Raw genomic sequence first — 12,681 nt, 5'->3', positions numbered from 1 at the left:
CACATCTGTCCCAGGAAGAGCAAGGAAGCCTGTGTGGTAGGAGCATGCTAAGCAAGGGCAGAGAGGGTGGTGGGAGAAGAGGCTGGAACAGCGGCCAGCCCATGGAGTTTCTTCTTCTTTCTCAGAGCCATGGCAAGTTTGGAAACTCCTATCTTGAAGATCGCATCGGTGCAGTGTGGGGAACGGATTAGTGGACCCTAGAGCTTTCCAGGCAAGGCCCATCCAGGGACCCACGTGGGGATACAGAAATGGAGACAGATTCCGGTGAAATTTAGGAAATGAAATCACTAGGAGTTGATGATGGGTTGGTTACGGGATGTAAGGGAAAGGGAAGCATCCAGGATGACAGCTGATTCTCAGTATGTACCTGGGTGAAAGATGGGCCAAACTAAGGAGGGGTGGGCTTGGAGGGTGGTATACTAGGAGCTCGGTCTTGGACATGCTGCTTCGGTTTGGTAGAATTTGGCCTGTGGGTGGGGACTGTGATCTAAGAGAGGGTGCTGCAGCCGGGTGTGGTGGCTCACGCCTGTAATCATAGCACTTTGGGAGGCTGAGGCAGGCAGATCACCTAAGGTCAGGAGATCGAGACCATCCTGGCTAACATGGCGAAACCCCGTCTCTACTAAAAATACAAAAAATCAACTGGCGTGGTGGCACATGCCTGCAATCCCAGCTACTCGGGAGGCCCAGGTGGAAGCATCACTTGAACCCGGGAGGTGGAGGCTGCGGTGAGCCTAGATCTCGTCATTACACTCCAGCCTGGGCAACACGAGCGAAACTCCAGCTCAACAAAAAAGGGAGGAGGTGGGCGCTGCCTGAGGAGAGGCAGGGAGGAGGTTTTGTCCGGCTTGGGGGTGCAAGGAAATGGAACGGACTGCACCAGAGGCGGTTCTTCTTGGTGTTAGGTGGCTGCCCCTAAGATGGGTTTGGGGTTATCCGCCGGCCACAGGCATGCCCAGCAACGGCAGCCATCTGGTGCTGATAGCAGTGCTGCGTGTGTTAATGACCAGGGAGGGAGGGGGAGTGAGTGACGGGGTGTCAGGGGAGCCCGCCCCTCACACAATGGCACACATGGCCACCAGAGCTGGCAGGGAGGGGCCTGATTAGGGTTTGGCTCTGCTCAATGAGGGGCTGGGGGCTGCAAGGAGAGCCCTGCCACCCAGATGTGGGTAAAAGGCAGGGAAGTGGATAGAGGGGTGGGTGGTCACCAGGATGAGGGCTCCTGGTTCTAGCCCTGGCTCTGCCAGTTACTTACAAGCTGACCTTGGGAAAGTCCACTCATTAGCGAATTCATCCATTGATGGAACACATCCATCAGCCATGAACAGTGTGTCAGGCTTCGAGGAGACCGGAGACTTATACCTAAGTAGCAGCAGTGGTTGTAGTAGCAAAAATAAAAGAGCTCAATACATGACTGTGTTCTGGGTCCCCTGCTCTGCCTTTGGGAGCGTCGCCTCATCGAATCTTTACAGCAGCCCCTGTGGGGTGGCTACTCTTCTTATCCCTATTTTACAGATGAAGAAACTGAGGCCTAGAGAGGTGAAGCCTCAAAGATCAGAGCCAGCAAGAAAGGGGGCTGGGATTTGAACCCAGGTCCACGCTGACTCGAAGATCAGAGCCAGCAAGAGAGGGGGCTGGGATTTGAACCCAGGTCCACGCTGACTCGAAGATCAGAGCCAGCAAGAAAGGGGGCTGGGATTTGAACCCAGGTCCACACTGACTCGAAGATCAGAGCCAGCAAGAGAGGGGGCTGGGATTTGAACCCAGGTCCACACTGACTCGAAGATTTTTTCTGTCCTACATGAATGGTTCCCAAATCTGGCTGCTTATCAGAACTACCTGGAGGGCTTTTTGGACAATACAGAGGCCTGATTTTTTTTTCTTTTTCTTCTTGTTTCCTGACTCAGAGTCTCTGGGTCCTGGGTGGGGCCAGTGTTGACAGCCTCTCGTCCTCCTTTGCCTCATCTTCTGCAAAGCTCCCGCCTCTCCTGCTTGGCTCGCTCTGCCCCGGGTGCACAGGCCTTGCTGTTCTCAGGGAAAGCCTGCTGGCTCCCCCACATTTGCCTTTACGCTTGCCCTCCCAGAACACTCCGCCCAGCCCTTCTTGTCGCTTGCTCTTGCCCATCTTCCTTCCAGTGCCTTGTTTGAATGTCACCTCCTCATAGAGACCTTCCTGACCATCCATAACCCTTCTCCTCAGCCTATTACTCTTGGTCCCGTGGGTTCTCTACCAGGGCCAGTCAGCCGGGACACTTAAACTCTCTGATGCCCAGAGACTGACTCTGTCGACCCAGGTGAGCCCCAGGCTTCAATGCTGCCTGGCCTGGGACATGGATGGTCACTGAGTCTCACTGCTCACCGCTCTCCCCTTGACATTATACATGTGCTTGGTTATTGTCCGTGTCTCTGCTAGAGTGGAGAGCAGGGGCCTGGTCTGTCTTGGGCTCTGCCGTATCCCCAGCACCTTCAAAAGCACCTGGCACACAGTAGGAGCTCAGTTCAGGGAGTACCTATGAATGAAGGAATGGGATGGTGGGGCTTGAGAAAAGACAGCTTTGATTGACTGTCAGGATCAATCTGTTCCCAACACCTGGTGAACCCTTGGAGGGTTCTTCCCACAGGGAAAGTTTACCTCATCTGTCCGTATCATGCCTCCATGCTGTCCGGAACGTTCCACTCTGACTGCAGGACCACCTCGGGGTGAGGACAGCGGCTTGAGATGGCAGGAATCACCATGGTCTCCCTGAGATTCAGACTGCCTTTGGCAGAGTCAGAGCTGGAAGGGCAGGAGTGGGGTTGAGTCGGAGCTCTCCCGGGCAGATGGGCCCTGAGGCCTAGTGAGGGAAGGAGGCTCAGCCACAGTCAGGCCCTGGTTGAAGAGGGCCTGGAGGGCAGGCGCTACAGCATCCTGTGTGACCTCGGCCAAGCCTCTGACTTTCTCTGTGCTTTAGTGTCCCCATCTGTACCTGCGGGGCCTGGGCTGAGACGATCCCAAGCCCAGGACATCAGGAGTTTGTTCCCTGAGTCCTTTTCTGGGCAGCGCAGACCTTCGGAGGGCTTGTAAGGGGTTAAGCTCCTCCGGCTCTGCTCTGCACGCAGACAAACCCCCTCCTTCTGACAAACACTTGTAGGAAATCAGGCTGGGCGCTTCCTGCTGAGGCGAGGCGAGGCAGCCTCAGCTGACAGGGGCGGGGAGAGGTGGGGAGGATGCTGGTGTGTGAGCAGCAGCCTGGGCTGGCAGAACGGCCTGGAGGCGGGCCAGGGCGCAATGGAGGCAGGGGGCTCCCTGGGTTTGGAACAAAGACTTCAAAGGCAGGTCCCCTGAAACTGGCCCGGGAGGACCGTGGTGGAGCCCAAGAGAGGTAAGGGGTCGGAACGGAGGAGGGCCCGGGAGGCTGCCTTCCTTCTGGACGGGCGAGTCACTGACGCTGGGACAGCCCAGGCAGCCGGACCAGCCCAGCCAGGAAGTTGCAGCTGCTGGAGCTGCATCGCTTGTCTCTTGACTCAGGGGAGCCCGCCCCCCCCCAGGGCAAGCGTGGATTTAAGGAGGATTTCGTCAAGCCTCAGGATGCTAGATTCCAGTCCCAGCTTTAATGCTGATCTCTTGTGAACTTGGACAGGCGGGTCCATCTGTGTGCCTGGGGTGTCCTCATCTGCACCTGGAGAGTTAGTGTCCTTGGTTGCTAAGGGGTCTCAGAGACAATGCCAGGATGGGGAGCAGGCCAGGAGGCAGTGGCAGCAGGGGGGCTTCCCCATCAAAGCAGTAGTCCCTTATGTCAGCTGTGTAAGGGCAAGGAAAGGAGCCAGGGACGGTCCGCGGACCAGCAGACCCAGCTCAGATCTTGAGGGTGGCAAGACCAGAGACAGGGCACTGTTTCTCTTTCTCCTCAGCCTCTGCTGCTGGAGCGGGCTGGGGGCAGGGAGGGGACACACAGAGGGGGAGTTGCTGGTGCTTCTTTGCGGGACTAGTGTCCACACAACTGGTGGAACCCCTTGAGAAAAGCAGGTCTGTGCCAACTGGAGGTGTGGGATGGCGGAGGCCAACAGCACAGCCTTTTTGGAAGGCCTGGTTACTGATATCGGGGGTCTTCTTTCCCCATCTCCTTGCCCCCTACGTGTCTGATAGTCTTGGTTTCAGAATTGCGACACCTGGGCTTTGAATCCTCCAGCTGCACTTCCTGGCTGTGAGGTCTTCGGAGAGCCTGCCACGTCTCTGTGCCTCAGTTTCCTCATCTGGGAGGTATCGGGATGGGGGTGTGGGTTAGAAGCAGGGGTGCACCCTGGGCAGCCCTGGCCGGAGGGAAAGGGTTGCAGAGGGCACAGGGAGGCAGTGCGGGCTGCGTGGCTGTGCTGGCGAAGGAGGACCTGGGGGTCTGGACCGTTCTGAGGAATCGAGCTACACAGGGAAGGGTCGCTGGCTGTGGAGTGGCTGAGGGGGCAGAGGAGCCCTGTGTGGGTGGCAGGGAAGAGGAGTCCATCCCACCCAGGAACTGAAGATAGACACTTTGGGGGTGTGTTAGACCCTTGAGAGAGCAGGGGCAGGGGCGGCATGGGGGTGAGGAGATGTACAGAAGGAGGGCGGAGTGGCTGCTATTTCCTGGGGGGCCAGTTTCTCCAGGGATGGCAGGGGCCCTGAGCTCCACAGCCCTCCCAGTGGGGACTTCATCCTAAAGGAGCTGACCCTCCTGTGGTCAGCCCCCAGCTCACATGGCTGGAGTCTTCACCAAACCCCACTCAATGCCTTTGAGGGGCAGCCTTGCTGCCCTAAGGAAGGCTGGCTGAAACAACGCTGCCTCTTCTGGCATTCAGGGCCCCTGCTCATAGCTCTTCTTCAAGGTCAGGTCATACTTTCAGACCTCCGTGCCTCTGCCTATGCTGTTCCCTCTGCCTAGAATGCCCTCCCGAATCTTCTCCCCCAAAACCCTCACCATTTCTCAAGCCCACCTTAAAGCTTCCTGTCGTAACACTTCTGTATTGCACTAACCTGCACCATTCAAAATTTTGGAACGCTTTTACTCTTTTCTGCATTCTTTTCATCTTATGTAGTGCCTGGTATGTAGTAGGAAGTCATAAGGCTTTTTTAAAAACTTAATTTGCACCTGCCAGGTGCTCGGTATGTATCTTTGTACTTTGAAATGTGACCTCAGGGAGGAGGAGAGAGGCTAACAGCTCTGAGGCTGTTGCCCTTAGGAGCTGAGTCAACCAGGAATGTCAGCGTTCTTTGAGTCCCATCCCCTGCTCCCCAACCCAGCCTAGCAGGGTGAGCAGACGGTACTTTCTCTATTTTACAGTGAGGGAAATGCCAGCCCAGCCATACGCGGTGAGTGACAGCAACCAGGACTGGCACCTGTCCCCTGATGCCCAGCCTGCTTCTCTATCACAGCATCATCCCTGTCGGAGGTTGGCAGGTAGTCCGCACTAGTGTGTGTTTGTTGACTGACTAGCTGACCGGCCATTTCTGGGGCTCTTGTGGTGCTGAGGGCCGTGGCTCGCATGGAAGATGGTGGCCTTGCTCTGGAAAGGCTCACTGGTGTAGGCGCCTGGGGGCAAGTGCAAAACTCCAGCCAGTCACCGCAGCTGCCTGTGACGTGCACCTTCCCCTGGTTACAGTGAGATTTCTGCCACGACTGAGTCATCCCAGAAGACAGGATGTTCCTCTTTGTGCACCCAGAGGCATCTGTGATTGGGCAGGCTGCTCTGTGGCAGAGCTAGAAAAAAAGCCCTTTAAAAAGTCAAAAACCACATACCTCCCCCGGCCCCTTCCCAGCAGAGGCTTCAGAACCAGAAAAGCAGCAGCTAAACGGTAGCCCCTCCTCCACCTGCCGTAACTGGTAACTGCAGGAGCGAGGGGGCCTAGCGGACTTCAAAGGGCAGGCCCTGCTTGAGGCCCTGGTTTAAAATGCAGATTCCTGGGCCCTATCCCAGGGCCACTGAGTCAGGCTGTCCGCAGGTTGTTTCAGGAAACTACATGCTGAGAGGATTCTTAAGCCCGCTGAAGCTTAAGATCCCTGGCAGGGATTTCCAAGAGGGGTACAGGCCCTGCAGAAGGTATGAGAAGCAAGGATTAGAGCTTCTATTTAAAATACAGTTGACCAGCTGGGTGGGTGGCTCATGCCTGTAATCCCAGCACGTTGGGAGGCTGAGGCAGGAGGATCACTTGAGCCCGGGAGTTGAAAACCAGCCTGGGCAAAATGACAAAACCCCATCTCTACAAAAAGTTTTTAAGAATTAGCCAGGCATGGTGGCGTGTACCTTTGGTCTTAGCTACTCAGGAGGCTGAGGATGGCTTAAGCCCAGGAGGTCAAGGCCACAGTGAGCCCTGATTGCTACTGTACTCCAGCCTGGGTAACACTGAGACCCTGTCTCAGTAAAATGAAATAAAACAAAATATAAAATACAGTTGACCCTTAAACAACACAGGGGTTAGGGGTGCCAACCCTCGTAACAGTCAAAAATCTGCTTATAACTTTTTTTTTTTTGAGACATGGTCTTGCTCTGTAGCCCAGGCTAGAGTGCAGTGGTACAGTCTTGGCTCACTGCAAACTCCGCCTTCTGGGTTCAAATGATTCTTCTGCCTTAGCCTCCTGAGTAGCTAGGATTACAAGTGTGCACCACCACAGCCGGCTAATTTTTGTATTTTTAGTAGAGACAGCGTTTCACCATGTTGGCCAGGCTGGTCTCCAGCTCCTGACCTTGTAATCCACCCCCCTCGGCCTCCCAAAGTGCTGGGATTATAGGCGTGAGCTACCGCGCCCGGCCTGCTTAGAACTTTTAACTCCCCCAAAACTTTATCAATTACCTGCTATTGACTGGAAGACTTGCTGATAACATATACAGTTGATTAATGCATATTTTATGGGCTATATGCATTATGTCCTGTTTTCTCAAAGTAAGCCAGAGAAAAGGAAATATGAAGAAAATCATAAGGAAGATAAAATCTCCTTACTTGCATTAAATGGAAGTGGATTATCACAAAGGTCTTCATCCTTGTCATCTTCATGTTGAGGAGGCGGACTTAAGAGGAGGGATTGATCTACTGTTTTAGGGGTGGCAGAGGCAGAAGAAAATCCACATATAAGTAGACCTGTGCAGTTCAAACTGTGTCGTTAAGGGTCGCCTGTATTTATGTCCTTTTTCCTTTTCATTTTTAGTAGAGACAGGCTTTTGCCATGTGGCCCAGGCTGGCCTTGAACTCCTGAGCGCAAGCTTTCTGCGCACCTTGACCTCCCAAAGTGCTGGGATTGCAGGCGTGAGCCCCTGTGCCTGGCCAATTTTCTATTGTATCTTTTTAGAAAATCCCTTTTGAAATTATTCTTTCTAATACATGTACCATGTTAGTATGATGTATTCAAGCAAATACATTTTTACTGATGGGTTGTATGATTAAAAAAAATATTGGGGGTCCACTAGGCCAAAACTGACAGTAGCAAGTCTTGCTCTGGCAGGAAGTAGCTGAGTGATCTCAGCCAAGTTCTACCCTAATGTTTGTAGGGAGGGCAGATTCTGAACTTACAGGTAAAGCTTCTAGCCAGGCTGGGGCCGAGTGGGCTCATCACTTGTGGTGGGGACTATGGGGCTGGAGGATAATACACAGGGCCATCTGGAGGAAATTCTGGGGCTCTACATTTGGGGGTAGAGAGGAAGACTGGGTGGGAACAGAGGATAGAAACCCGAACACCCATCCACGGAGCAGAGTCGCAGCCAAGGAGGGAAGAAGGGTGTTCCCTGTCCCTCCCTCCTCCAGCCCTTGAGAAGTCAGCCTTTCCTGGGCTGATCTGTTCCCTGGGGAACTTTGTGTCCAAAAATAGTTGCCTGCTGACTTTTCTCAGCCACACAAATCAAGCAGGATCCAAATGCTCACGAGGATAAAGGGACAAACACAGACTTTCTGTCCTGGGAGGCCTGGAGTCATACTCCCTTCGACATAGCATGCAGGGGAGAAAGCTCAGACTGCAGGCCAGGAGGCTGACTTTCACCCTTGCCTTGTGCAAGGCCTCTCCCCTCTCTGGACCTCAGTTTCCCCATCTGTGGGAGAAGGCCTTTGTAATGAGCTGCCCTGGGGGCCCGCTGTGCTGATGGGCCATGGCCAGGAGCTCCCTGGGAGACCATGCCCAGGCTGGGTCAGCTTTGCACTTCCTGGGTCTGGCTCAGTGCTTGGCACAGAAGAAGTACTTGGGGAAATAGCAAGAGAGTGGGAAAGAAGAGGCAAAAGGAGATGAGAGGGAAGAGGGATGAGGGAAAGAAGGAGAGGATTGATGGAAGGCAGTGGAGGAGCCCTTCTCTGGCCACCCTGTTCCTGCAGCAGCTGCCTGGTAGGTCCCTGTGCGGCCAGGTTCCCCTGCTCATTCTCCCAGAGCTGCCCGAGGGGAACGGGGAACTTTTAAACCACACCTCTGATGGGCTCTCCCTGTGTTCAATACCCCCGTCATCATCAGGGAAACCATGGCCAGGTCCAGGAAAGTCCCTGGCAGGCTCGCTCTCCACCCCCAGGTCCCCTCACTTGGAAGGCTTTTTCTTTAAACTGAGGTGAAATTCACATAATATAGAACTAACCATTTTTAGTGAACAATTCAGCGACATTGAGTACATTCAATGTTGTGTAACTGCCACCTCTATCGAGTTGCAAAACATTTCCATCACTTCGAAAGGAAATCCCATACCCAGCAAGCAGGCAGTGCCACTCTCCTCTCCCCCAGCCCTGGCAAATACCAATCTGCTTTCACTCTCCCAGGAGTTACCTTGTCTGGACGTTTCCTATCCATAGAATCACACCATCGGTGGCCTTGGTGTCTGGCGTCTTTCACTGAGCATCGTTTTTGAGGTTCATCTAGACTGTACTGTGTGTTAGGACTTCATTCCTTTTGTTTGAGTGCCTGTTTTCAATTATGTTGGGTATTGGAATGCTGCCTTTTTTTTTTCTTTTGAGACAGGATCTCACTTTGTCACCCAGCCTAGAGTACAGGGGTGCAGTCATGGCTCACTGCAGCCTCAACCTCCCAGGCTCAAGTGATCCTCCCACCTCAGCCTCTAGAGTAGCTGGGACTACAGGTGTGTACAATCGCACCTGGCTAATTTTTTGTAGACATGAGGTTTTGCCATGTTTCCCAGGCTGGTCTCGAACTCCTAGATCAAGTGATCTGCCCGCCTCAGCCTCCCAAAGTGATGCTGGGATTATAGGCGTGAGCCACCATACCTGGTCTGGAATGCCCTTTTCACTGTCTCCCCCCCGCCCACCTCTCAATCTGAATTCTTACCCGGGTGAGGGCAGAGATTCCCAGAGGAACTGACTTCTAAACTGGCATCACCTGACTTCTCTGGCCTGTGTCGGGCAGCCCCTGTGCCTCCTCCAGCACGTCTCACCTGGATTTCTAGTTGCCTGGTGATGCGTCTGCTTCCTCCTGGGGCATCGGTTCTCCTGTGAGCAAGGCCTGTGCCCCATGCCCACACGCAGAGCCAGTACTCAGTAACACTAGCTAGCATGCATTGGCCTACTGGTCCCCCAATATTTTTTTTAATCACACAACCCATCAGTAAAAATATATTTGTTTGAACATGTCATGCTAATATATTACATGTATTAGAAAGAATATTTTCAAAAATGATTTTCTTTTTTTTTTTTTTTTTTTTGAGACGGAGTTTCACTCATGTTACCCAGGCTAGAGTGCAATGGCACGATCTCGGCTCACCGCAACCTCCACCTCCTGGGTTCAGGCAATTCTCCTGCCTCAGCCTCCTGAGTAGCTGGGATTACAGGCACGCACCACCATGCCCAGCTAATTTTTTGTATTTTTAGTAGAGATGGGGTTTCACCATGTTGACCAGGATGGTTTCGATCTCTTGACCTCGTGATCCACCCGCCTCGGCCTCCCAAAGTGCTGGGATTACAGGCTTGAGCCACCGCGCCCGGCTCAAAAATGATTTTCTAAAAAGATGCAATAGAAAATTGGCCAGGCACTGAATAGAAAATTGGTCAGTGTACCGGCTGCTGGGCTCCTCATCCTGTGTCTCATCTAGTTTAGAAAACCCTGGAAGGAGAGAGGAATTATGATTCCAGCTTTATTGATGAAGAAAATGAAGGTAGAGTGATTTGCCCAAGGTCACGTAGCTTTGGGAGGACGCAGCCAGGAGTCGAACCAGGGCTGTCTAATTCCAGAGTTCCTGCTGGAAACTTCTTGTTCCGAATAAAAGAGGGGATCAGGATTGATTAATGTTATCCCTTAAATGTGTCCCTGACAGGGCACAGGCAGGATGGCCAATGCTGATAGGAGCCAGCGGTGACTCTGGGGCCCCCCGGCGGCAACTCTTTCTCCTGAAGATGAAGTGGCCCAGGTGAAGCCCAGGCCAGTCCCGATGGCCAGCTCGGGGACTGAGATCCACTGGGCTGAGCCTGGCCTGGGGAAGGGCCCCCAGCGGCGGCGCTGGGCCTGGGCCGAGGACAAGAGGGACGTGGCTAGAAGTGGCTCACAAAGCTGGGGAGAAGAGGGACTCTTTCCCAATGCCACCAGCCCCGAGCTCCTGGAGGACTTCCGCCTGGCCCAGCAGCACCGGCCACCCCTGGAGTGGAACCCACACCCGCAGCCTGATGGGCATCAGGATTCCGAGTCAGGAGAGACTTCGGGAGCAGGTGAGATGGACCCCCCCGCCTCCAACAGTGGTGTCCTGTCCCCGTGACATCGCACGTTCTAGCGGGGGAACGGAGTGGAGGCTGCTTCAACATTTTATTAAATTCTACAAAGTCTATCATTTAAAATTTGTTAAGATTTAAATTTTATAAATAATACCACTGATTGCAGGATAATCAGAAAATATAAGCCAAAAATTACGTAAAATTTAAAATTAAAATTAGGTAAAATTTAAAATTTAAAATTATCCATCCCCAGATCACCGCTGTTTTCCATATGTATAGATATGCAAATGTAACATAAATATGGAACAGTGTTCTACATACTTCATTGTAACCTGCTTTTTTGTTAACTTAACAGATGTGAACATTTTTCTAGCTCATCAGATCCTCTCCCGCAAGTGATTCCTGGACTTCCATGGTGTGGATATTCCGTGGTTAATTGGCCTGGACTTCCCTGGTGTGGATATTCCATGGTTAATTGGCCCGTCTCCTATCGCTGGACATTGTAGCAGTTTCTAGTTTTTGCTATTATAAATAATGCAGAGATGAACGTCACTAATATATCTTTGCACACTTGATTATCATATCTTTGGTAATTTGAATTACTTAGTCCCAGGGTTATGTCCAGTTTGGATTTGTTTTTTTTTTTAGGCAGAGTCTTGCTCTGTTGCCCAGGCTGGAGTGCAGCGGCAGGATCAGGGCTCACTGCAGCCTTGACCTTTTGGGCTCTGTCAATCCTCAGAACTCCGCCTCCCGAGTTGCCACCACACCTGGCTAATTTTTGTATTTTTTGTAGAGCCAGGGTCTCACAGTGTTACCCAGGCTGGTCTCAAACTCTTGGCCTGAAGCGAGCTTCTCGCTTTGGCCTCCCAAAATGTTGGGATTGCAAATGTGAGCCGTCATGTCTGGCCACTTTTAAGATTTAAAAAAATCCCAATCAGCAGTGAGAACGTTGAGATTTCTTGTTTTCTACAATAACTGTGTTCTGGCTGCATCCAGACCGACTTAAACTGAATCCCTAGTGTTGCTTAGCAAGTCCCTTCTGTCTGAATCTTGCTTTTTCCTTCTATAAAATGAGAGGAATAATGTCGCGGAGAATAGTAAGAGCTTGACACAAGGTGGCTATTGCACTTAGATTATGAGTGAGATGCCGCTGTTTTAGGGTCCTGTGACTCCTGCAGGCTGGTGTGGATTGCATCATTACTCAAAGTTTTACACACCTGATCTGCTCAAAGTGGGCATTGCCCACTGCTGCCCACTCAGGAGCCATTTCTGAGCTCTCTCTCCAGCAGGACATGGTGAGAGAAATGCACTGGGCCAACAGGGCAGAGGCATCTCTTCCTGGGGTCACATGGTAACCCCTGCTATGATGTAACAGCTGCTACCCTATCCTGTGCCTTTACTATGTGCCAGGCACAGGGCTGGGCAGGGTCAAGCCCCCTGTTGTTCCCTCCTTACCACCCTCTGTCAGGTAGGAGGAACCAGCCTCAAGTTTGACTATGGATTGCCAGAGGGTTCAACAATTTGTCTATGGCCCCAGTGAGGGGTCCTAGGAGCCAGGACTGAACCCAGGGCTCCCTGGCTCCAAAGCCCAGGCCCTTCACCTCTAGTGTATGACCCCTAGTGGTGGAAGCAAACTCACCTGCATGGCTGCGGCCTGGGTCCTAGGTCCAGGGAACCACTGGGTGATCACTGGCAACTGACCTAATGTTCAGGTGTGCTGCTGTAAGCAAGAGTAACTTGCTGGAGGAGCTGTTAAGTGGTTAAGGGACACAGAGGCATCAAGGTAAGGGAAGAGCATGGAGGAGCAGAGAGTGAGACAGTGGTGCACCTGCCTGAACAGAGAGTCTGTGCCTGGTGGTACCCAAGCTGTGTCTCATGAATCTTTGGACGATCCCAGAGGTTAACCCTGGGGTCTAGAGCAGAGCGGGTGCTCCAGAAACAATGACTGCATGGATGGTGGTTAGATGCATGGATGAATGGACAGGTGGGTGGTGGGTGATGGATGATGGATGGGTGAATGGGTGGGTAGATGATGGATGGATGTTGGAAGGATG

The 12,681-nt window shown here is 52.7% G+C and overlaps 1 long non-coding RNA gene across 1 annotated transcript; it reads left to right on the top strand.

Moving 5' to 3' along the window:
• The first annotated feature begins 654 nt into the window (after positions 1-654).
• On the top strand, positions 655-12,672 carry LOC116545585. Its single transcript, XR_004266364.1, has 3 exons — positions 655-1,651; positions 1,768-3,362; positions 10,237-12,672. It is a non-coding gene; the product is annotated as an uncharacterized LOC116545585 (long non-coding RNA).
• Positions 12,673-12,681: the final 9 nt, after the last annotated feature.

Source organism: Sapajus apella, unplaced genomic scaffold (genome assembly GCF_009761245.1).
Source record: "Sapajus apella isolate SASKATOON/1434 unplaced genomic scaffold, GSC_monkey_1.0 scaffold294, whole genome shotgun sequence".
Lineage (NCBI taxonomy): Eukaryota > Metazoa > Chordata > Mammalia > Primates > Cebidae > Sapajus > Sapajus apella.
Note: the sequence above shows the minus strand (reverse complement) of the source record. Positions and strands in the feature narration are given on the sequence as shown.